This window comes from Carassius auratus, linkage group LG45M (assembly GCF_003368295.1).
Source record: "Carassius auratus strain Wakin linkage group LG45M, ASM336829v1, whole genome shotgun sequence".
NCBI classification, from domain to species: Eukaryota; Metazoa; Chordata; class Actinopteri; order Cypriniformes; family Cyprinidae; genus Carassius; species Carassius auratus.
The window spans coordinates 195,861-220,220 of NC_039299.1; the positions used below are offsets into that span (position 1 = coordinate 195,861).

The 24,360-nt window shown below is 36.8% G+C and overlaps 5 long non-coding RNA genes across 9 annotated transcripts; 2 read left to right on the top strand and 3 right to left on the bottom strand.

The window, feature by feature from the left end:
• The first annotated feature begins 930 nt into the window (after positions 1 to 930).
• LOC113068508 (uncharacterized) lies at positions 931 to 1,886 on the top strand. Its single transcript, XR_003279558.1, has 4 exons — positions 931 to 952; positions 1,090 to 1,303; positions 1,549 to 1,629; positions 1,745 to 1,886. It is a non-coding gene; the product is annotated as an uncharacterized LOC113068508 (long non-coding RNA).
• LOC113068507 (uncharacterized) lies at positions 1,071 to 2,981 on the bottom strand. Of its 3 annotated transcripts, none has more exons than XR_003279556.1 (5): positions 2,835 to 2,981; positions 2,322 to 2,391; positions 2,020 to 2,193; positions 1,743 to 1,919; positions 1,071 to 1,206 (listed from the first exon to the last, which is right to left on the bottom strand). It is a non-coding gene; the product is annotated as an uncharacterized LOC113068507 (long non-coding RNA). The 3 variants fall into 3 exon arrangements; XR_003279557.1 differs by having other exon boundaries at positions 1,099 to 1,206; positions 1,738 to 1,919; XR_003279555.1 differs by lacking the exon at positions 1,071 to 1,206 and having other exon boundaries at positions 1,600 to 1,919.
• A 7,264-nt stretch (positions 2,982 to 10,245) lies between these two features.
• Positions 10,246 to 11,252, top strand: LOC113068510 (uncharacterized). Its single transcript, XR_003279562.1, has 4 exons — positions 10,246 to 10,318; positions 10,456 to 10,669; positions 10,915 to 10,995; positions 11,111 to 11,252. It is a non-coding gene; the product is annotated as an uncharacterized LOC113068510 (long non-coding RNA).
• Positions 10,437 to 12,348, bottom strand: LOC113068509 (uncharacterized). Of its 3 annotated transcripts, none has more exons than XR_003279560.1 (5): positions 12,201 to 12,348; positions 11,688 to 11,757; positions 11,386 to 11,559; positions 11,109 to 11,285; positions 10,437 to 10,572 (listed from the first exon to the last, which is right to left on the bottom strand). It is a non-coding gene; the product is annotated as an uncharacterized LOC113068509 (long non-coding RNA). The 3 variants fall into 3 exon arrangements; XR_003279561.1 differs by having other exon boundaries at positions 10,465 to 10,572; positions 11,104 to 11,285; XR_003279559.1 differs by lacking the exon at positions 10,437 to 10,572 and having other exon boundaries at positions 11,019 to 11,285.
• An 8,093-nt stretch (positions 12,349 to 20,441) lies between these two features.
• Positions 20,442 to 21,737, bottom strand: LOC113068512 (uncharacterized). Its single transcript, XR_003279563.1, has 4 exons — positions 21,569 to 21,737; positions 21,056 to 21,125; positions 20,755 to 20,928; positions 20,442 to 20,654 (listed from the first exon to the last, which is right to left on the bottom strand). It is a non-coding gene; the product is annotated as an uncharacterized LOC113068512 (long non-coding RNA).
• Between the last annotated feature and the right edge of the window lie 2,623 nt (positions 21,738 to 24,360).

Genomic DNA, 24,360 nt, shown 5'->3' on the forward strand with positions numbered 1-24,360 from the left:
ATTCGCGAACCCACTACGAACTTCCGAACTGACTCAAATGATTCACAATCCGAAGTTCCCATCCAAATCAAATGACAGCCAGCGCTACTATTGGTTTAGTTCTAAATAGTATGACAAAGTATTTAAGCTGAGGTAAATAATTATTGCTTGTGTTGTCTTATAAAATTGTCTACAAAATACTACTGTAGATACATATGTAAATTCCCTTTTGTCAAATAATTTTACTTTCGTCTATTTCATGCAAGCTTACTCACTAGGTGCACATTTTTATTTCAGTCTCTCTTTCTATGCAAACAACTATGCATTTGCACAAGTACTTGTAAATATTAAGATTGTGTGTTTCTGTCTTATAAATACCTCTGCATTATTTAAAAATGATTAGTGACTATTTTTGTAATTGCAGGACATTCTGCAAAATATGGGAGCTACACTATGATGAACTTGCAGACCAACAACATAACAGACATACAGCTGGTGCAGGTACTTCAACTGCAGACTATGGATAACATACTCCTGTTATGTATAACTATGTAAAATTGCAATTATACTGTTTTTAAATGTCATGTGAGCAGTTGACAACTTTGTCTTTAATATCAGTTTGTAACAAATCTGTGCAAACTTTAGAGATAAAATACAGCATACATAACATACTCAGCAATTTTTATGTAGAGAAGAAAATACTTATATTTATCATGCACACTTCTTTATATAGAAGTAATTTATGGAGATATTACATACACATTTTATACTTGTGTGTTTCTACTAAGAGCAATGAGGAAGGGGGAAGCTACCAATGGAGAAGGATGACCTTAGAAGAAGCTTGGACCTCCTGGAGGAAAGCGGTGTAAAGTTGGACTGTGTTGTTACTGACCGTCACCCCCAGATAAAAAAAAAAAGTTTTTAAAGGGTCGTAAAATTAACTACTATTATGACGTCTGGCACATGGCGAAAGGTAATGCTTGCGTCTTTGAAAGAAAATAAAATTCAAATATTCATGGTATTAGGATCCATATTTCTGAAAAAGCTTACTTCATCAAATAAAAAATAAAAAAATCTGATATGTTTTGCCTGTAACTTTTACTCAATCAGGATTGACAAAGAAGATGTAGAAAATGTCCAGAGAGAAGGACTGTAGTTTGGTGAAGAAGTGGCATAAGAGCATCCCCCAGCACCTGTACTGGTCTGCCAGCAGCTCTGATTCAGGACCTGAGAAGGGAACCAGATGGACCTCCATCATGAACCACATTCAAGACAATCACACACATTCTGACCCAGCGTCCCCTCGGTGTCAACATGAACATAGGTCAGAACACAACACATAAACAGTTATGTTTGAAAGGAGGCATACTATTGTTTTCTGTGTGGGCAAACTGGTACTGCCTTTCAGTTAGAGGTCACAGTTTACAGAATGGTACAGATTTATTGTATTAGTATAAGTATATAAGTGCTATTTTTAATATTTTCATAATTTTAATGATGAATAAAAAAGTTGATTTATTCACTATGACAATATGAACAATTGTTGTGTTTGTTTCTCTTATCCTTTAGGTTGTATCTTGTAAAGATGACTTCAGTGAGAATGCTGTGTACAAGCTTCTCTTTCCAGAGGGAGGACACACCGTCAAACCAGTAAAAACAGAGCCAACATTTTATAAGCTTTTCCCAAAAATATTTATTTTAAACAACACTTACAAATGTGCAAATAAAATGAATGTTTAAATGAATAACTTATTATACTTTACAGGCTGTGTCATCAACTTGATGAATACTGTTTTTGAAGAAGTTGTCCGTGATCCTCTTCCATATCTGGATGGCATACAGCAGATTCCTGTGCCTCCGGACCGGTCTTCTCAGCATGACAGACCTTCCATGGAAGAAGCTGTTGCTCTGCATGTGTCACGTTTCAGTCAAGACGGGGTCTGAATCCAACATATTGTCCAGCAGCATCAGGAAACATCAGGATGCAACAGAGCCCAATTATTTACACAAAATGTAGCAAGTGTGTGAAACTGGCCTTACCTTTCCATCCCTCTGACTGTAACGCCCATGGTCAGCTCTATATACATTCATTGCTACATTCATTCATTGCATTTTAAAAAGAATACAGTATATATTGAGTCACACAGGTTCAAGGCCAGGATGGTCTGTCATGCAGGATTTTGTATTAGGCACTTTTCTCATTTTTCTTGTGACCTGCAAAAGAAAACAAATCATAATGGCACTGTTATTTACAGTAATCTTTCATACTTTGTTTGGAAGTAGAAGAAAGCACACACATAGATAGGTTGAATACATTTCTATCAAGTGTACTAGTGAAATACCTGTGGTATTTCCCTGCAACATATATTTTCTCTCTCGAGGGCCATGCGTGCACAATTTCCACAAGTACACCTGTAAAAAAAGATAGACCTTGATTAAGTTTTTGTTGTTATGAGGCTAAGTCCTAATCACAATAAAGCAGCGTAGTAAACATGACATTGACTATATTGAGTGGCTTCTATACTGTACTTTTGTTGGCTAAATAAATCAACTTTAATAACTTCAATAGGCTAACTTACTGTAAATACTTTCCAAACAATACATTCACGCGCTAACGTTACACAGTTCACTGTTTTATGTTCTTGATTCAACGTGAAAAACCTATCATTGTAAAATTATACGTTGACAATATAATAATTTTAATGTTTTTAATATCATGCTAAAAATAAAATTGTGACTGCTGACGTTATAACTTAACGTGTAAAGTTAATGCTATATGCTAGTTAACGTTTAGGTTGAAGTTCTAGAATTGACGTAACAGTTAAGTCCTTACTGAAAATAAAAAATAAACTTACCACTCAGAAGCGTCCATTTCCAATCTTAAAACATTTGGTTGTTCCTTAAAATCGTCATCTTCATCTGAAACGGACTCAAACATGTACTGTTGAACGCCTCATCTCTCCATTGTCACGCTGGAGCTGTTTGTTGTCACTCTGAGCTGCTGTGACGAGCCCGCAGTGAAACAGCCAATCAGAGCAGAACTCCTCATTACTATTCATGACCCTTCCAAATAAGGTAAAAACAGACCATTTCATTCTAGGGCCAATTTCTAGGGTTGAAAATGGACCTGTAAAACCATCTGGACATTTTAAATGCCCTTAAAAAGCCACATACACTCTTTGTAAATATCCGAGACAAATTTAAAATATTATTTCAACACATTCTAGGGCACCTTTAAAACTAAAAATATGAGTACACATATCACACCTAAACACGCGTTGGTAATTAGAACTAGTTACTAAATTAGTTAAAAATGCCTATCCAAATACAGCTATGATTCGCGATCTCCAAAATGACTCAATTGATTCGCGATCCCGCTACGAACTCCCGAACTGACTCAAATGATTCACAATCCGGAGTTCCCATCCAAATCAAACGACACCGACAGCACTACTATTGGCTTAGTTCTCTAATTTAATAACATTTACTGAAATTAAGGTACGGAAAGTATGTTGTTAACAAATAAAATATCAATATTTCTATTCCGAACTGCTGTCCACGTCGACACATCCACGAACATAACCAGGTGAGCAGATCACTCTCTCACTATTTGATAGCTCTAGTCTTTATCCACTCATCATCATCATCATCATCATCATCATCATCCACCAATCAGAACACACGAGAACTCTCTGACCACAGCTGCTGTGCTTCAAAAGCTCTTGCAGCAGCTCAACACTGGTTTTCTCTGAGGTGGTCGGATCACATCAGATTGTGGTTAATCTTGCAGATCATGACTTATATCTACTCTTCCTCTCCCTGCAGTTTGGTAATATAAAGATTCCTCCTTTGAACTCCCACCTCTTCTGTGGGTTTTATTGTTCTGGGTCTGAATTTGGGCTCCTGGGGTCTCAAAAAAGAAACATTTTCAATCTCCAAGGTGAACGTTATGACAACACCAGTGTTGTGCTAGTTACTAAGAAATATTAACTAGCTACAGTTACTAGTTACTTAATTCAAAAAGTAACTCAATTACTTTGTTGATTACTTACACCAAAAAGTAATGCATTACTGTTAAAAGTAACTTTTTAGTTACTGTTTTAAAGAACTTTCTTTAATGTTCCCATTAATGCGCTTTTATGCGTTATGGTCTATACAAACACAAAGTAAAACAGAAAGTAATTTTCAAACACTATTTTGATTAAGTCAGACCAGCACAAACTGAATATTGTATATCACAAGGATTTCTGAAATAAATAACAAAACACCTGAATAATATATTCAGAATCAAAAACTAAAGTGGCTTCTGCATCATAAAAGCTGTTGTGTTGAGCCCTTAAAAATGTTCCTTTCACAGCTTAAGTATGAAAACTATCAACAATGGACAACATAACACAAAACATTTTGAAATAAATAAATGAAAGCAATCTGAATTATTCAGAATCAATTTCGAGAAACATACATATACACACACACACACACACACACACACATATTTATATATATATGCCTATCCATATACAGCTATGATTCGCGAACCCCAAAATGACTCAAATGATTCGCGAACCCGCTTTGAACTCCTGCACTGACTCAAATGATTCGCGATCCCGCTACGAACTCCCAAACTGATTCAAATGAGTCGCGATCCCCAAACTGACTCAAATGATTCGCGATCCCGCTACGAACTCCCAAACTGATTCAAATGAGTCGCGATCCCCAAACTGACTCAAATGATTCGCGATCCCGCTACGAACTCCCGAACTGACACAAATAATTCACAATCCGGAGTTCCCATCCAAATCAAATGACACCAACATCGGTACTATTGGCTTAGTTCTCTAATTTTAATAATTTAATTTAATTTTAATTTTAATAATTCTCCACTACTTAAGAAACCCAACCTCAACCCATCTCTTTTAGAGAACTACAGACCAGTTTCCCTTCTTCCTTTTATTGCAAAAATACTTGAACGAGCTGTGTTCAAACAAGTCTCTACATTTCTCACACACAACAATCTCCTTGACAGCAACTAATCTGGCTTCAGAAGTGGACATTCAGCTGAGACGGCCTTGCTCTCAGTTGTTGAAGCCCTAAGACTGGAAAGAGCAGAATCCAAATCTTCAGTACTTATCCTGCTTGATCTGTCCGCTGCTTTTGACACGGTTAACCACCCGATCCTCCTATCAACGCTACTGGCGAAAGGCATCTCAGGAACAACACTTCAATGGTTTGAGTCTTACCTATCAGATAGGTCCTTCAAAGTATCTTGAAGAGGTGAGGTGTCCACGTCTCAACATCTAACTACTGGGGTGCCTCAGGGCTCAGTTCTTGGACCACTTCTCTTCTTTCTCTACATGGCATCATTAGGTTCTGTCATTCAGAAACATGGCTTTTCATATCACTGCTATGCTGATGACACTCAACTCTACCTCTCATTCCATTCTGATGATCCGACGGTAGCTATTCACATCTCAGCTTGTCTAACTGACATTTCTTCCTGGATGATGGACCATCACCTTCAACTCAACCTTGCCAAGACAGAACTGCTTGTGATTCCAGCAAACCCATCGTTTCATCACAATTTCACCATCAAGTTAGTCACATCAACCATAACTCCTTCAAAAACAGCTAGAAGCCTTGGAGTTATGATTGATGATCAGCTGACTTTCTCAGACCACATTGCTAAAACTGTCCGATCCTGCAGATTTGCTTTATTCAACATCAAGAAGATCAAGCCCTATCTTTCTGAACATGCTGCACAACTCCTTGTTTAAGCTCTTGTTCTGTCCAGGCTGGACTATTGCAATGCCCTCGTGGCAGGTCTTCCAGCCAGTTCTATCAAACCTTTACAATTAATTCAGAACGCGGCAGCAAGATTAATTTTTAATGAGCCAAAAAGAATACACGTCACTCCTCTGTTTGTCAAGTTGCACTGGCTTCCAACAGCTGCTCGCATAAAATTCAAGGCATTGATGTTTGCCTACAAAACTACCACTGGCTCTGCACCCATTTACCTAAATTCATTACTTCAGACTTATGTGCGTCTAGAAGCTTGCGTTCTGCAAGTGAACGTCGCTTGATTGTTCATCTCAAAGAAGCACATAGTCACTTTTACGGACTTTTAAATTAAATGTTCCCTTCTGGTGGAATGACCTCCCCAACTCAATCCGAGCAGCTGAGTCCTTAACCATCTTCAAGAATCGGCTTAAAACACATCTCTTCCATCTTTATTTCACCCTCTAACTTTAACACTCACTATTCTAATTCTATTCTTTAAAAAATTTAACTACCTTTCTAATCTTTTGGATTCTATTTTCTTTTCATTTATTATGCAATTGTATATGTATGTGTGTGTGTATGTGCAAAGACCTCTATCTAGCTAGCTCTATTCTTTTATTTTTTTATTCTATCTGTTTTCTTTTTATTTATTATATGATTTAAAAACCCATCCTATGTGTACTGTGTTAACCTAACTGAGACTTGTTATAGCACTTATATATCATTGCTCTTTTTGTTGTTTTTGATTGCTTCCACTGTCTTCATCTGTAAGTCGCTTTGGATAAAAGTGTCTGCTAAATGAATAAATGTAAATGTAATTTCATGACATTTACTGAAATTAAGGTACGGAAAGTATGTTGTTAACAAATAAAATATCAATATTTCCATTCCGAACTGCTGTCCACGTCGAAACATCCACGAACATAACCAGGTGAGCAGATCACTCTCTCACTATTTGATAGCTCTAGTCTTTATCCACTCATCATCATCATCATCATCATCATCATCATCATCCACCAATCAGAACACACGAGAACTCTCTGACCACAGCTGCTGTGCTTCAAAAGCTCTTGCAGCAGCTCAACACTGGTTTTCTCTGAGGTGGTCGGATCACATCAGATTGTGGTTAATCTTGCAGATCATGACTTATATCTACTTTTCCTCTCCCTGCAGTTTGGTAATATAAAGATTCCTCCTCTGAACTCCCACCTCTTCTGTGGGTTTTATTGTTCTGGGTCTGAATTTGGGCTCCTGGGGTCTCAAAAAAGAAACATTTTCAATCTCCAAGGTGAACGTTATGACAACACCAGTGTTGTGCTAGTTACTAAGAAATATTAACTAGCTACAGTTACTAGTTACTTAATTCAAAAAGTAACTCAATTACTTTGTTGATTACTTACACCAAAAAGTAATGCAGAACTTTCTTTAATGTTCCCATTAATGCACTTTTATGCGTTATGATCTATACAAACACAAAGTAAAACAGAAAGTAATTTTTAAACACTATTTTGATTAAGTCAGACCAGCACAAACTGAATATTGTATATCACAAGGATTTCTGAAATAAATAACAAAACACCTGAATAATATATTCAGAATCAAAAACTAAAGTGGCTTCTGCATCATAAAAGCTGTTGTGTTGAGCCCTTAAAAATGTTCCTTTCACAGCTTAAGTATGAAAACTATCAACAATGGACAACATAACACAGAACTTTTTGAAATAAATAAATGAAAGCAATCTGAATAATTCAGAATCAATTTCGAGAAACATACACACACACATATATATATATATATATAAATGCTGTTTAAAAATGAAATCTATGTTATCATGCTAAGGATCTGACTGAAAGCCGGCGACTCCACAGTAGAGACAGGTGCATGTTTTCTACAATGTTTCACCTGTATGAGAAAAACATACAGAGAATCACTAAAGACACTTTGCTGTAGACCCATTCCACATAATAATATTCATTAAAACTGTATGTTAACACGTAGCAGCTTGCTGCATGAATCAGTGAGTAGGCTACAGTTTACAAATCCATGGGAACGGATTGCGAATGTGTGCGCGCAGATTATGAATTCGTGGATACAGATTTAAAAACCGAGGGTACGGTTTATAAAATCTGAGCGCCCGGATTGGAAATTCGTGGGCTAGGATAGAACCATGTCTTTATGCTCAACTAAAGTGAAATAATGAGCATATTTCCACTTTGAGAAACTCATGTTGCTCTCGCCGTGACTCGCCATGACTGCCGCACATACTTGAATAAACGGAGACACGCCCACAGTGCGCCTTCGTGTTTACAGTGGTTGGCATCCACCAATCCCACAATGCTTCACTGCTGCAAACAGGTTAGGCTGCACTTCAGTCAAAATGTATTAATTTTAAAAAATAACAGACAATGCACCATATGGTAACCATGAGTTATTTCATTTAAAAAGTAATGCGTTACAGTATTAGTTATTGTCAAAAGTAACTGCGTTACAGTATTAGTTATTGTCAAAAGTAACTGCGTTACAGTATTAGTTATTGTCAAAAGTAACTGCGTTACAGTAACGCGTTACTAATAGTGCGTTACTGCCCAACACTAGACAACACTCTTAGAAAAAAGGGTTCATTGGGGTTCTATATAGAACCATAGGGTTCTTTACTCAACTCCAAAGAACCTTTTATGCTAAAAAGGTTATACAATGACAAGAAAGAACCCTTTTGGCACAAAGGTTCTTTAGGCTATTATTCATTCATATATTACATTACTCTGCAACATTTTGTATTTGTAATTAAATTATTGTTTTAGTAACTTAATATCACATTTTAATCATGCTGATTTTTGGAGAAAAACTGAAATGGCACTCTTCGTGTGATATTGATTAACTACATAAAATGATATAAATATAAACATTTTCTAACCCCCATATCTTGAATTTTGTGATCATTCACATGCATTCATAAATGCATTTGAATACACCGAATAATGCAGTGAAAGAACGACTCAAAATGCACACGTTCACTAGTATGACTTCATCATATAACTTTACATTAGCCTAGATGCGTGCACTTTTTAGGCAAGATTTGTCCAGTTTTTTAATATACTTGATACTGTTAAAAGGAACATCTTTAAAACAAAAAATACGAGTTCACATATCACACCTAAACACGCGTGGAAAACGTAATGAGAACTAGCTACTAAATTAGTTAAAAATGTCTATCCATATACAGCTATGATTTGCGATCCCCAAAATGAATCAAATGATTCGCGAACCCGCTTTGAACTCCCGAACTGACGCAAATGATTCGCGATCCCAACTAAGAACTTCTGAACTGATTCAAATGATTCGCAATCCCCAAATTGACTCAAATGATTCGCGAACCCGCTTTGAACTCCCGAACTGACTCAAATGATTCGCGATCCCCAAATGGACTCAAATGATTCGCTATCCCCAAATTGACTCAAATGATTCGCGAACCCGCTACGAACTCCCGAACTGACTCAAATGATTCGCGATCCCCAAATGGACTTAAATGATTCGCGAACCCGCTTTGAACTCCCGAACTGACGCAAATGATTCGCGAAGCCACTACGAACTTTCGAACTGACTCAAATGATTCGCGAACCCACTACGAACTTCCGAACTGACTCAAATGATTCACAATCCGAAGTTCCCATCCAAATCAAATGACAGCCAGCGCTACTATTGGTTTAGTTCTAAATAGTATGACAAAGTATTTAAGCTGAGGTAAATAATTATTGCTTGTGTTGTCTTATAAAATTGTCTACAAAATACTACTGTAGATACATATGTAAATTCCCTTTTGTCAAATAATTTTACTTTCGTCTATTTCATGCAAGCTTACTCACTAGGTGCACATTTTTATTTCAGTCTCTCTTTCTATGCAAACAACTATGCATTTGCACAAGTACTTGTAAATATTAAGATTGTGTGTTTCTGTCTTATAAATACCTCTGCATTATTTAAAAATGATTAGTGACTATTTTTGTAATTGCAGGACATTCTGCAAAATATGGGAGCTACACTATGATGAACTTGCAGACCAACAACATAACAGACATACAGCTGGTGCAGGTACTTCAACTGCAGACTATGGATAACATACTCCTGTTATGTATAACTATGTAAAATTGCAATTATACTGTTTTTAAATGTCATGTGAGCAGTTGACAACTTTGTCTTTAATATCAGTTTGTAACAAATCTGTGCAAACTTTAGAGATAAAATACAGCATACATAACATACTCAGCAATTTTTATGTAGAGAAGAAAATACTTATATTTATCATGCACACTTCTTTATATAGAAGTAATTTATGGAGATATTACATACACATTTTATACTTGTGTGTTTCTACTAAGAGTAATGAGGAAGGGGGAAGATACCACGTGGAGAAGGAGGGTCTTAGAAGAAGCTTGGACCTCCTGGAGGAAAGCGGTGTAAAGTTGGACTGTGTTGTTACTGACCGTCACCCCCAGATAAAAAAAAAAGTTTTTAAAGGGTCGTAAAATTAACTACTCTTATGACGTCTGGCACATGGCGAAAGGTAATGCTTGCGTCTTTGAAAGAAAATAAAATTCAAATATTCATGGTATTAGGATCCATATTTCTGAAAAAGCTTACTTCATCAAATAAAAAATAAAAAAATCTGATATGTTTTGCCTGTAACTTTTACTCAATCAGGATTGACAAAGAAGATGTAGAAAATGTCCAGAGAGAAGGACTGTAGTTTGGTGAAGAAGTGGCATAAGAGCATCCCCCAGCACCTGTACTGGTCTGCCAGCAGCTCTGATTCAGGACCTGAGAAGGGAACCAGATGGACCTCCATCATGAACCACATTCAAGACAATCACACACATTCTGACCCAGCGTCCCCTCGGTGTCAACATGAACATAGGTCAGAACACAACACATAAACAGTTATGTTTGAAAGGAGGCATACTATTGTTTTCTGTGTGGGCAAACTGGTACTGCCTTTCAGTTAGAGGTCACAGTTTACAGAATGGTACAGATTTATTGTATTAGTATAAGTATATAAATGCTATTTTTAATATTTTCATAATTTTAATGATGAATAAAAAAGTTGATTTATTCACTATGACAATATGAACAATTGTTGTGTTTGTTTCTCTTATCCTTTAGGTTGTATCTTGTAAAGATGACTTCAGTGAGAATGCTGTGTACAAGCTTCTCTTTCCAGAGGGAGGACACACCGTCAAACCAGTAAAAACAGAGCCAACATTTTATAAGCTTTTCCCAAAAATATTTATTTTAAACAATACTTACAAATGTGCAAATAAAATGAATGTTTAAATGAATAACTTATTATACTTTACAGGCTGTGTCATCAACTTGATGAATACTGTTTTTGAAGAAGTTGTCCGTGATCCTCTTCCATATCTGGATGGCATACAGCAGATTCCTGTGCCTCCGGACCGGTCTTCTCAGCATGACAGACCTTCCATGGAAGAAGCTGTTGCTCTGCATGTGTCACGTTTCAGTCAAGACGGGGTCTGAATCCAACATATTGTCCAGCAGCATCAGGAAACATCAGGATGCAACAGAGCCCAATTATTTACACAAAATGTAGCAAGTGTGTGAAACTGGCCTTACCTTTCCATCCCTCTGACTGTAACGCCCATGGTCAGCTCTATATACATTCATTGCTACATTCATTCATTGCATTTTAAAAAGAATACAGTATATATTGAGTCACACAGGTTCAAGGCCAGGATGGTCTGTCATGCAGGATTTTGTATTAGGCACTTTTCTCATTTTTCTTGTGACCTGCAAAAGAAAACAAATCATAATGGCACTGTTATTTACAGTAATCTTTCATACTTTGTTTGGAAGTAGAAGAAAGCACACACATAGATAGGTTGAATACATTTCTATCAAGTGTACTTATGAAATACCTGTGGTATTTCCCTGCAACATATATTTTCTCTCTCGAGGGCCATGCGTGCACAATTTCCACAAGTACACCTGTAAAAAAAGATAGACCTTGATTAAGTTTTTGTTGTTATGAGGCTAAGTCCTAATCACAATAAAGCAGCGTAGTAAACATGACATTGACTATATTGAGTGGCTTCTATACTGTACTTTTGTTGGCTAAATAAATCAACTTTAATAACTTCAATAGGCTAACTTACTGTAAATACTTTCCAAACAATACATTCACGCGCTAACGTTACACAGTTCACTGTTTTATGTTCTTGATTCAACGTGAAAAACCTATCATTGTAAAATTATACGTTGACAATATAATAATTTTAATGTTTTTAATATCATGCTAAAAATAAAATTGTGACTGCTGACGTTATAACTTAACGTGTAAAGTTAATGCTATATGCTAGTTAACGTTTAGGTTGAAGTTCTAGAATTGACGTAACAGTTAAGTCCTTACTGAAAATAAAAAATAAACTTACCACTCAGAAGCGTCCATTTCCAATCTTAAAACATTTGGTTGTTCCTTAAAATCGTCATCTTCATCTGAAACGGACTCAAACATGTACTGTTGAACGCCTCATCTCTCCATTGTCACGCTGGACCTGTTTGTTGTCACTCTGAGCTGCTGTGATGAGCCCGCAGTGAAACAGCCAATCAGAGCAGAACTCCTCATTACTATTCATGACCCTTCCAAATAAGGTAAAAACAGACCATTTCATTCTAGGGCCAATTTCTAGGGTTGAAAATGGACCTGTAAAACCATCTGGACATTTTAAATGCCCTTAAAAAGCCACATACACTCTTTGTAAATATCCGAGACAAATTTAAAATATTATTTCAACACATTCTAGGGCACCTTTAAAACTAAAAATATGAGTACACATATCACACCTAAACACGCGTTGGTAATTAGAACTAGTTACTAAATTAGTTAAAAATGCCTATCCAAATACAGCTATGATTCGCGATCTCCAAAATGACTCAATTGATTCGCGATCCCGCTACGAACTCCCGAACTGACTCAAATGATTCACAATCCGGAGTTCCCATCCAAATCAAACGACACCGACAGCACTACTATTGGCTTAGTTCTCTAATTTAATAACATTTACTGAAATTAAGGTACGGAAAGTATGTTGTTAACAAATAAAATATCAATATTTCTATTCCGAACTGCTGTCCACGTCGACACATCCACGAACATAACCAGGTGAGCAGATCACTCTCTCACTATTTGATAGCTCTAGTCTTTATCCACTCATCATCATCATCATCATCATCATCATCATCCACCAATCAGAACACACGAGAACTCTCTGACCACAGCTGCTGTGCTTCAAAAGCTCTTGCAGCAGCTCAACACTGGTTTTCTCTGAGGTGGTCGGATCACATCAGATTGTGGTTAATCTTGCAGATCATGACTTATATCTACTCTTCCTCTCCCTGCAGTTTGGTAATATAAAGATTCCTCCTCTGAACTCCCACCTCTTCTGTGGGTTTTATTGTTCTGGGTCTGAATTTGGGCTCCTGGGGTCTCAAAAAAGAAACATTTTCAATCTCCAAGGTGAACGTTATGACAACACCAGTGTTGTGCTAGTTACTAAGAAATATTAACTAGCTACAGTTACTAGTTACTTAATTCAAAAAGTAACTCAATTACTTTGTTGATTACTTACACCAAAAAGTAATGCATTACTGTTAAAAGTAACTTTTTAGTTACTGTTTTAAAGAACTTTCTTTAATGTTCCCATTAATGCGCTTTTATGCGTTATGGTCTATACAAACACAAAGTAAAACAGAAAGTAATTTTCAAACACTATTTTGATTAAGTCAGACCAGCACAAACTGAATATTGTATATCACAAGGATTTCTGAAATAAATAACAAAACACCTGAATAATATATTCAGAATCAAAAACTAAAGTGGCTTCTGCATCATAAAAGCTGTTGTGTTGAGCCCTTAAAAATGTTCCTTTCACAGCTTAAGTATGAAAACTATCAACAATGGACAACATAACACAAAACATTTTGAAATAAATAAATGAAAGCAATCTGAATTATTCAGAATCAATTTCGAGAAACATACATATACACACACACACACACACACACACACATATTTATATATATATGCCTATCCATATACAGCTATGATTCGCGAACCCCAAAATGACTCAAATGATTCGCGAACCCGCTTTGAACTCCTGCACTGACTCAAATGATTCGCGATCCCGCTACGAACTCCCAAACTGATTCAAATGAGTCGCGATCCCCAAACTGACTCAAATGATTCGCGATCCCGCTACGAACTCCCGAACTGACACAAATAATTCACAATCCGGAGTTCCCATCCAAATCAAATGACACCAACATCGGTACTATTGGCTTAGTTCTCTAATTTTAATAATTTAATTTAATTTTAATTTTAATAATTCTCCACTACTTAAGAAACCCAACCTCAACCCATCTCTTTTAGAGAACTACAGACCAGTTTCCCTTCTTCCTTTTATTGCAAAAATACTTGAACGAGCTGTGTTCAAACAAGTCTCTACATTTCTCACACACAACAATCTCCTTGACAGCAACTAATCTGGCTTCAGAAGTGGACATTCAGCTGAGACGGCCTTGCTCTCAGTTGTTGAAGCCCTAAGACTGGAAAGAGCAGAATCCAAATCTTCAGTACTTATCCTGCTTGATCTGTCCGCTGCTTTTGACACGGTTAACCACCCGATCCTCCTATCAACGCTACTGGCGAAAGGCATCTCAGGAACAACACTTCAATGGTTTGAGTCTTACCTATCAGATAGGTCCTTCAAAGTATCTTGAAGAGGTGAGGTGTCCACGTCTCAACATCTAACTACTGGGGTGCCTCAGGGCTCAGTTCTTGGACCACTTCTCTTCTTTCTCTACATGGCATCATTAGGTTCTGTCATTCAGAAACATGGCTTTTCATATCACTGCTATGCTGATGACACTCAACTCTACCTCTCATTCCATTCTGATGATCCGACGGTAGCTATTCACATCTCAGCTTGTCTAACTGACATTTCTTCCTGGATGATGGACCATCACCTTCAACTCAACCTTGCCAAGACAGAACTGCTTGTGATTCCAGCAAACCCATCGTTTCATCACAATTTCACCATCAAGTTAGTCACATCAACCATAACTCCTTCAAAAACAGCTAGAAGCCTTGGAGTTATGATTGATGATCAGCTGACTTTCTCAGACCACATTGCTAAAACTGTCCGATCCTGCAGATTTGCTTTATTCAACATCAAGAAGATCAAGCCCTTTCTTTCAGAACATGCTGCACAACTCCTTGTTTAAGCTCTTGTTCTGTCCAGGCTGGACTATTGCAATGCCCTCGTGGCAGGTCTTCCAGCCAGTTCTATCAAACCTTTACAATTAATTCAGAACGCGGCAGCAAGATTAATTTTTAATGAGCCAAAAAGAATACACGTCACTCCTCTGTTTGTCAAGTTGCACTGGCTTCCAACAGCTGCTCGCATAAAATTCAAGGCATTGATGTTTGCCTACAAAACTACCACTGGCTCTGCACCCATTTACCTAAATTCATTACTTCAGACTTATGTGCCTCTAGAAGCTTGTGTTCTGCAAGTGAACGTCGCTTGATTGTTCATCTCAAAGAAGCACATAGTCACTTTTACGGACTTTTAAATTAAATGTTCCCTTCTGGTGGAATGACCTCCCCAACTCAATCCGAGCAGCTGAGTCCTTAACCATCTTCAAGAATCGGCTTAAAACACATCTCTTCCATCTTTATTTCACCCTCTAACTTTAACACTCACTATTCTAATTCTATTCTTTAAAAATCTAACTACCTTTCTAATCTTTTGGATTCTATTTTCTTTTCATTTATTATGCAATTGTATATGTATGTGTGTGTGTATGTGCAAAGACCTCTATCTAGCTAGCTCTATTCTTTTATTTTTTATTCTATCTGTTTTCTTTTTATTTATTATATGATTTAAAAACCCATCCTATGTGTACTGTGTTAACCTAACTGAGACTTGTTATAGCACTTATATATCATTGCTCTTTTTGTTGTTTTTGATTGCTTCCACTGTCTTCATCTGTAAGTCGCTTTGGATAAAAGTGTCTGCTAAATGAATAAATGTAAATGTAATTTCATGACATTTACTGAAATTAAGGTACGGAAAGTATGTTGTTAACAAATAAAATATCAATATTTCCATTCCGAACTGCTGTCCACGTCGAAACATCCACGAACATAACCAGGTGAGCAGATCACTCTCTCACTATTTGATAGCTCTAGTCTTTATCCACTCATCATCATCATCATCATCATCATCATCATCCACCAATCAGAACACACGAGAACTCTCTGACCACAGCTGCTGTGCTTCAAAAGCTCTTGCAGCAGCTCAACACTGGTTTTCTCTGAGGTGGTCGGATCACATCAGATTGTGGTTAATCTTGCAGATCATGACTTATATCTACTTTTCCTCTCCCTGCAGTTTGGTAATATAAAGATTCCTCCTCTGAACTCCCACCTCTTCTGTGGGTTTTATTGTTCTGGGTCTGAATTTGGGCTCCTGGGGTCTCAAAAAAGAAACATTTTCAATCTCCAAGGTGAACGTTATGACAACACCAGTGTTGTGCTAGTTACTAAGAAATATTAACTAGCTACAGTTACTAGTTACTTAATTCAAAAAGTAACTCAATTACTTTGTTGATTACTTACACCAAAAAGTAATGCAGAACTTTCTTTAATGTTCCCATTAATGCACTTTTATGCGTTATGATCTATACAAACACAAAGTAAAACAGAAAGTAATTTTTAAACACTATTTTGATTAAGTCAGACCAGCACAAACTGAATATTGTATATCACAAGGATTTCTGAAATAAATAACAAAACACCTGAATAATATATTCAGAATCAAAAACTAAAGTGGCTTCTGCATCATAAAAGCTGTTGTGTTGAGCCCTTAAAAATGTTCCTTTCACAGCTTAAGTATGAAAACTATCAACAATGGACAACATAACACAGAACTTTTTGAAATAAATAAATGAAAGCAATCTGAATAATTCAGAATCAATTTCGAGAAACATACACACACACATATATATATATATATATAAATGCTGTTTAAAAATGAAATCTATGTTATCATGCTAAGGATCTGACTGAAAGCCGGTGACTCCACAGTAGAGACAGGTGCATGTTTTCTACAATGTTTCACCTGTATGAGAAAAACATACAGAGAATCACTAAAGACACTTTGCTGTAGACCCATTCCACATAATAATATTCATTAAAACTGTATGTTAACACGTAGGAGCTTGCTGCATGAATCAGTGAGTAGGCTACAGTTTACAAATCCATGGGAACGGATTGCGAATGTGTGCGCGCAGATTATGAATTCGTGGATACAGATTTAAAAACCGAGGGTACGGTTTATAAAATCTGAGCGCCCGGATTGGAAATTCGTGGGCTAGGATAGAACCATGTCTTTATGCTCAACTAAAGTGAAATAATGAGCATATTTCCACTTTGAGAAACTCATGTTGCTCTCGCCGTGACTCGCCATGACTGCCGCACATACTTGAATAAACGGAGACACGCCCACAGTGCGCCTTCGTGTTTACAGTGGTTGGCATCCACCAATCCCACAATGCTTCACTGCTGCAAACAGGTTAGGCTGCACTTCAGTCAAAATGTATTAATTTTAAAAAATAACAGACAATGCACCATATGGTAACCATGAGTTATTTCATTTAAAAAGTAATGCGTTACAGTATTAGTTATTGTCAAAAGTAACTGCGTTACAGTATTAGTTATTGTCAAAAGTAACTGCGTTACAGTAACGCGTTACTAATAGTGCGTTACTGCCCAACACTAGACAACACTCTTAGAAAAAAGGGTTCATTGGGGTTCTATATAGAACCATAGGGTTCTTTACTCAACTCCAAAGAACCTTTTATGCTAAAAAGGTTATACAATGACAAGAAAGAACCCTTTTGGCACAAAGGTTCTTTAGGCTATTATTCATTCATATATTACATTACTCTGCAACATTTTGTATTTGTAATTAAATTATTGTTTTAGTAACTTAATATCACATTTTAATCATGCTGATTTTTGGAGAAAAACTGAAATGGCACTCTTCGTGTGATATTGATTAACTACATAAAATGATATAAATATAAACATTTTCTAACCCCCATATCTTGAATTTTGTGATCATTCACATGCATTCATAAATGCATTTGAATACACCGAATAATGCAGTGAAAGAACGACTCAAAATGCACACGTTCACTAGTATGACTTCATCATATAACTTTACATTAGCCTAGATGCGTGCACTTTTTAGGCAAGATTTGTCCAGTTTTTTAATATACTTGATACTGTTAAAAGGAACATCTTTAAAACAAAAAATACGAGTTCACATATCACACCTAAACACGCGTGGAAAACGTAATGAGAACTAGCTACTAAATTAGTTAAAAATGTCTATCCATATACAGCTATGATTTGCGATCCCCAAAATGAATCAAATGATTCGCGAACCCGCTTTGAACTCCCGAACTGACGCAAATGATTCGCGATCCCAACTAAGAACTTCTGAACTGATTCAAATGATTCGCAATCCCCAAATTGACTCAAATGATTCGCGAACCCGCTTTGAACTCCCGAACTGATGCAAATGATTCGCGATCCCGCTACGAACTACTGAACTGACTCAAATGATTCGCTATCCCCAAATTGACTCAAATGATTCGCGAACCCGCTTTGAACTCCCGAACTGACTCAAATGATTCGCGATCCCCAAATGGACTCAAATGATTCGCTATCCCCAAATTGACTCAAATGATTCGCGAACCCGCTACGAACTCCCGAACTGACTCAAATGATTCGCGATCCCCAAATGGACTTAAATGATTCGCGAACCCGCTTTGAACTCCCGAACTGACGCAAATGATTCGCGAAGCCACTACGAACTTTCGAACTGACTCAAATGATTCGCGAACCCACTACGAACTTCCGAACTGACTCAAATGATTCACAATCCGAAGTTCCCATCCAAATCAAATGACAGCCAGCGCTACTATTGGTTTAGTTCTAAATAGTATGACAAAGTATTTAAGCTGAGGTAAATAATTATTGCTTGTGTTGTCTTATAAAATTGTCTACAAAATACTACTGTAGATACATATGTAAATTCCCTTTTGTCAAATAATTTTACTTTCGTCTATTTCATGCAAGCTTACTCACTAGGTGCACATTTTTATTTCAGTCTCTCTTTCTATGCAAACAACTATGCATTTGCACAAGTACTTGTAAATATTAAGATTGTGTGTTTCTGTCTTATAAATACCTCTGCATTATTTAAAAATGATTAGTGACTATTTTTGTAATTGCAGGACATTCTGCAAAATATGGGAGCTACACTATGATGAACTTGCAGACCAACAACATAACAGACATACAGCTGGTGCAGGTACTTCAACTGCAGACTATGGATAACATACTCCTGTTATGTATAACTATGTAAAATTGCAATTATACTGTTTTTAAATGTCATGTGAGCAGTTGACAACTTTGTCTTTAATATCAGTTTGTAACAAATCTGTGCAAACTTTAGAGATAAAATACAGCATACATAACATACTCAGCAATTTTTATGTAGAGAAGAAAATACTTATATTTATCATGCACACTTCTTTATATAGAAGTAATTTATGGAGATATTACATACACATTTTATACTTGTGTGTTTCTACTAAGAGTAATGAGGAAGGGGGAAGATACCACGTGGAGAAGGAGGGTCTTAGAAGAAGCTTGGACCTCCTGGAGGAAAGCGGTGTAAAGTTGGACTGTGTTGTTACTGACCGTCACCCCCAGATAAAAAAAAAAAGTTTTTAAAGGGTCGTAAAATTAACTACTCTTATGACGTCTGGCACATGGCGAAAGGTAATGCTTGCGTCTTTGAAAGAAAATAAAATTCAAATATTCATGGTATTAGGATCCATATTTCTGAAAAAGCTTACTTCATCAAATAAAAAATAAAAAAATCTGATATGTTTTGCCTGTAACTTTTACTCAATCAGGATTGACAAAGAAGATGTAGAAAATGTCCAGAGAGAAGGACTGTAGTTTGGTGAAGAAGTGGCATAAGAGCATCCCCCAGCACCTGTACTGGTCTGCCAGCAGCTCTGATTCAGGACCTGAGAAGGGAACCAGATGGACCTCCATCATGAACCACATTCAAGACAATCACACACATTCTGACCCAGCGTCCCCTCGGTGTCAACATGAACATAGGTCAGAACACAACACATAAACAGTTATGTTTGAAAGGAGGCATACTATTGTTTTCTGTGTGGGCAAACTGGTACTGCCTTTCAGTTAGAGGTCACAGTTTACAGAATGGTACAGATTTATTGTATTAGTATAAGTATATAAGTGCTATTTTTAATATTTTCATAATTTTAATGATGAATAAAAAAGTTGATTTATTCACTATGACAATATGAACAATTGTTGTGTTTGTTTCTCTTATCCTTTAGGTTGTATCTTGTAAAGATGACTTCAGTGAGAATGCTGTGTACAAGCTTCTCTTTCCAGAGGGAGGACACACCGTCAAACCAGTAAAAACAGAGCCAACATTTTGTAAGCTTTTCCCAAAAATATTTATTTTAAACAACACTTACAAATGTGCAAATAAAATGAATGTTTAAATGAATAACTTATTATACTTTACAGGCTCTGTCATCAACTTGATGAATACTGTTTTTGAAGAAGTTGTCCGTGATCCTCTTCCATATCTGGATGGCATACAGCAGATTCCTGTGCCTCCGGACCGGTCTTCTCAGCATGACAGACCTTCCATGGAAGAAGCTGTTGCTCTGCATGTGTCACGTTTCAGTCAAGACGGGGTCTGAATCCAACATATTGTCCAGCAGCATCAGGAAACATCAGGATGCAACAGAGCCCAATTATTTACACAAAATGTAGCAAGTGTGTGAAACTGGCCTTACCTTTCCATCCCTCTGACTGTAACGCCCATGGTCAGCTCTATATACATTCATTGCTACATTCATTCATTGCATTTTACAAAGAATACAGTATATATTGAGTCACACAGGTTCAAGGCCAGGATGGTCTGTCATGCAGGATTTTGTATTAGGCACTTTTCTCATTTTTCTTGTGACCTGCAAAAGAAACAAATCATAATGGCACTGTTATTTACAGTAATATTTCATACTTTGTTTGGAAGTAGAAGAAAGCACACACATAGATAGGTTGAATACATTTCTATCAAGTGTACTAGTGAAATACCTGTGGTATTTCCCTGCAACATATATTTTCTCTCTCGAGGGCCATGCGTGCACAATTTCCACAAGTACACCTGTAAAAAAAGATAGACCTTGATTAAGTTTTTGTTGTTATGAGGCTAAGTCCTAATCACAATAAAGCAGCGTAGTAAACATGACATTGACTATATTGAGTGGCTTCTATACTGTACTTTTGTTGGCTAAATAAATCAACTTTAATAACTTCAATAGGCTAACTTACTGTAAATACTTTCCAAACAATACATTCACGCGCTAACGTTACACAGTTCACTGTTTTATGTTCTTGATTCAACGTGAAAAACCTATCATTGTAAAATTATACGTTGACAATATTATAATTTTAATGTTTTTAGAATCATGCTAAAAATAAAATTGTGGCTGCTGACGTTATAACTTAATGTGTAAAGTTAATGCTATATGCTAGTTAACGTTTAGGTTTAAGTTCTAGAATTGACGTAACAGTTAAGTTCTTACTGAAAATAAAAAATAAACTTACCACTCAGAAGCGTCCATTTCCAATCTTAAAACATTTGGTTGTTCCTTAAAATGGGCATCTTCATCTGAAACGGACTCAAACATGTACTGTTGAACGCCTCATCTCTCCATTGTCACGCTGGACCTGTTTGTTGTCACTCTGAGCTGCTGTGACGAGCCCGCAGTGAAACAGCCAATCAGAGCAGAACTCCTCATTACTATTCATGACCCTTCCAAATAAGGTAAAAACAAACCATTTCATTCTAGGGACAATTTCTAGGGTTGAAAATGGACCTGTAAAACCATGTGGACATTATAAATGCCCTTAAAAAGCCACATACACTCTTTGTAGATATCAGAGACAAATTTAAAATATTATTTCAACACATTCTAGGGCACCTTTAAAACAAAAAATATGAGTAAACATATCACACCTAAACACGCGTGGAAAACGCCATTAGAACTAGCTACTCAATTAGTTAAAAATGCCTATCCATATACAGCTATGATTCGCGATCCCCAAAATGACTCAAATGATTCGCGATCCCGCTCCAAACTCCGTATTTGTAATTAAATTATTGTTTGTAGTAACTTAATATCACATTTTAATCATGCTGATTTTTAGAGAAAAACTGAAATGGCACTTTTCGTGTGACATTGATTAACTACATAAAATGATATAAATATAAACATTTTCTAACCCCCATATCTTAAATTTTGTGATCATTCTCATGCATTCATAAATGCATTTGAATACACCGAATAATGCAGTGAAAGAACGCACTCAAAATGCACACGTTCACTAGTATGACTTCATCATGTAGCTTTACATTAGCCTAGATGCGTGCACTTTTTAGGCACGATTTGTTCAGTTTTTGAATATACTTGATACTGTTAAAAGGCACATCTTTAAAACAAAAAATACGAGTTCACATATCACACCTAAACACGCGTGGAAAACGCCATTAGAACTAGCTACTAAATTAGTTAAAAATGCCTATCCATATACAGCTATGATTCGCGAACCCCAAAATGACTCAAATGATTCGCGATCCCGCTCCGAACTCCCGAACTGACTCAAATGATTCGCGATTCCCATATTGACTCAAATGATTCGCGAACCCGCTTTGAACTCCCGAACAGACGCAAATGATTCGCGAACCCGCTTTGAACTCCCAAACTGACGCAAATGATTCGCGATCCCGCTACGAACTCCCGAACTGACTCAAATGATTCGCGAACATGCTTTGAACTCCCAAACTGACGCAAATGATTCGCGATCCCGCTTTGAATTCCCAAACTGACGCAAATGATTCGCGATCCCGCTACGAACTCCCGAACTGACTCAAATGATTCGCGAACCCGCTTTGAACTCCCGAACTGACGCAAATTGTTGGCGCTGCCATCTCAATTAGAGCTAGGTTACCGGTTCATGACGAAGGATTACAAGACTCACAACTCAGACATTATCTGGCGTTTAGTCTGCACACTCAAACAAGAGAGCAGCGGCCTTTTTATTAGTGATTGCACACCTGTGATCCACCCACTTCTTAATTACAGTCAATTAGAGAACATATACAATTACATAAGTCAACACCCCCACTTGTTCTTAAATTGACAGAATATAAACACAGTGCATCACATACATGCATTTAGATAAATCTTCATACTCCAAATAAAAAACACAGAAATTTATCCATTTTAGCTTTAGACACAGATTTTGTTAAAATGTCTGCCACCATATCAACTGTAGGACAATAATGAAGAATTATTTTGCCATCATTCAGTACAGATCGAACAAAATGATACCTGATGTCAATATGCTTACTCCTTTGTCGACACACCGGATTCTTTGTAAGTGCAATAGCACCCTGATTGTCCTCAAAAATAGTCACTGGTGAATATTCAAGTACATTGTCCATTCCATTGATTAGATTGGTCAGATACAAGCTTTCTTGCGCAGTAGCTGATAAAGCCATATATTCGGCTTCACATGTGGATAAAGCAACAGTTTGTTGTTTCTTAGACTTCCAAGAAATAACAGGCCCATTCTTAGACAAACTGAAACAGTATCCAGTAATACTATGCCTGTCATTCAAGTCTGCTGCCCAGTCTGCGTCGCTATAAGCCACAAGTTCAAGATCTACATCATTTCTATTATAACATAATTCCAAGTCTGCTGTACCTTTCAAATACCTCAACACATGTTTAGCAGCCACCCAATGTTGTTCTTTTGGTGCCCTTAGATATTGTGACAATTTACTAACAATGAAGCTCAAATCAGAACGAGTACTTGTCATCATATAGATTAAACTGCCAATCACTTCTCGATACCTCTTTAGGTCGACAGGTTCACCATCATTGTCAAATTTTACTTTCATTTCACATGGGGTTGATCTTGGTTTGCAGTGAGTCATATCAAATCTCTCCAAAATTTTTAAAATGTATCTTTCCTGATTCATTTTTACTTTACCATGTTCTTGCGTAAAGTCAATGCCTAAGAAATGTTGAAGTTTTCCTAGATCTTTAATTCTGAATTTAATTCCCAACATTTCCTTCACATCTCTGAGTATTTGATCATTACTCGCTGCAATGAGAAGATCATCAACCCAAATAATCAGTATGACTCTTTCTTTATCAGTTTGTTTACTGTAAACACAATAATCTGCTGAATTTTGAACAAAGTCATTTTCAGTTAAGAAATCATGCAACATCTTGTTCCAATTTCGTCCTGATTGTTTCAGACCATACAGTGATTTATTGAGCTTACATACCAATTCTTCTCCTGTTTTTGACTCAACTTCAAATCCTTCA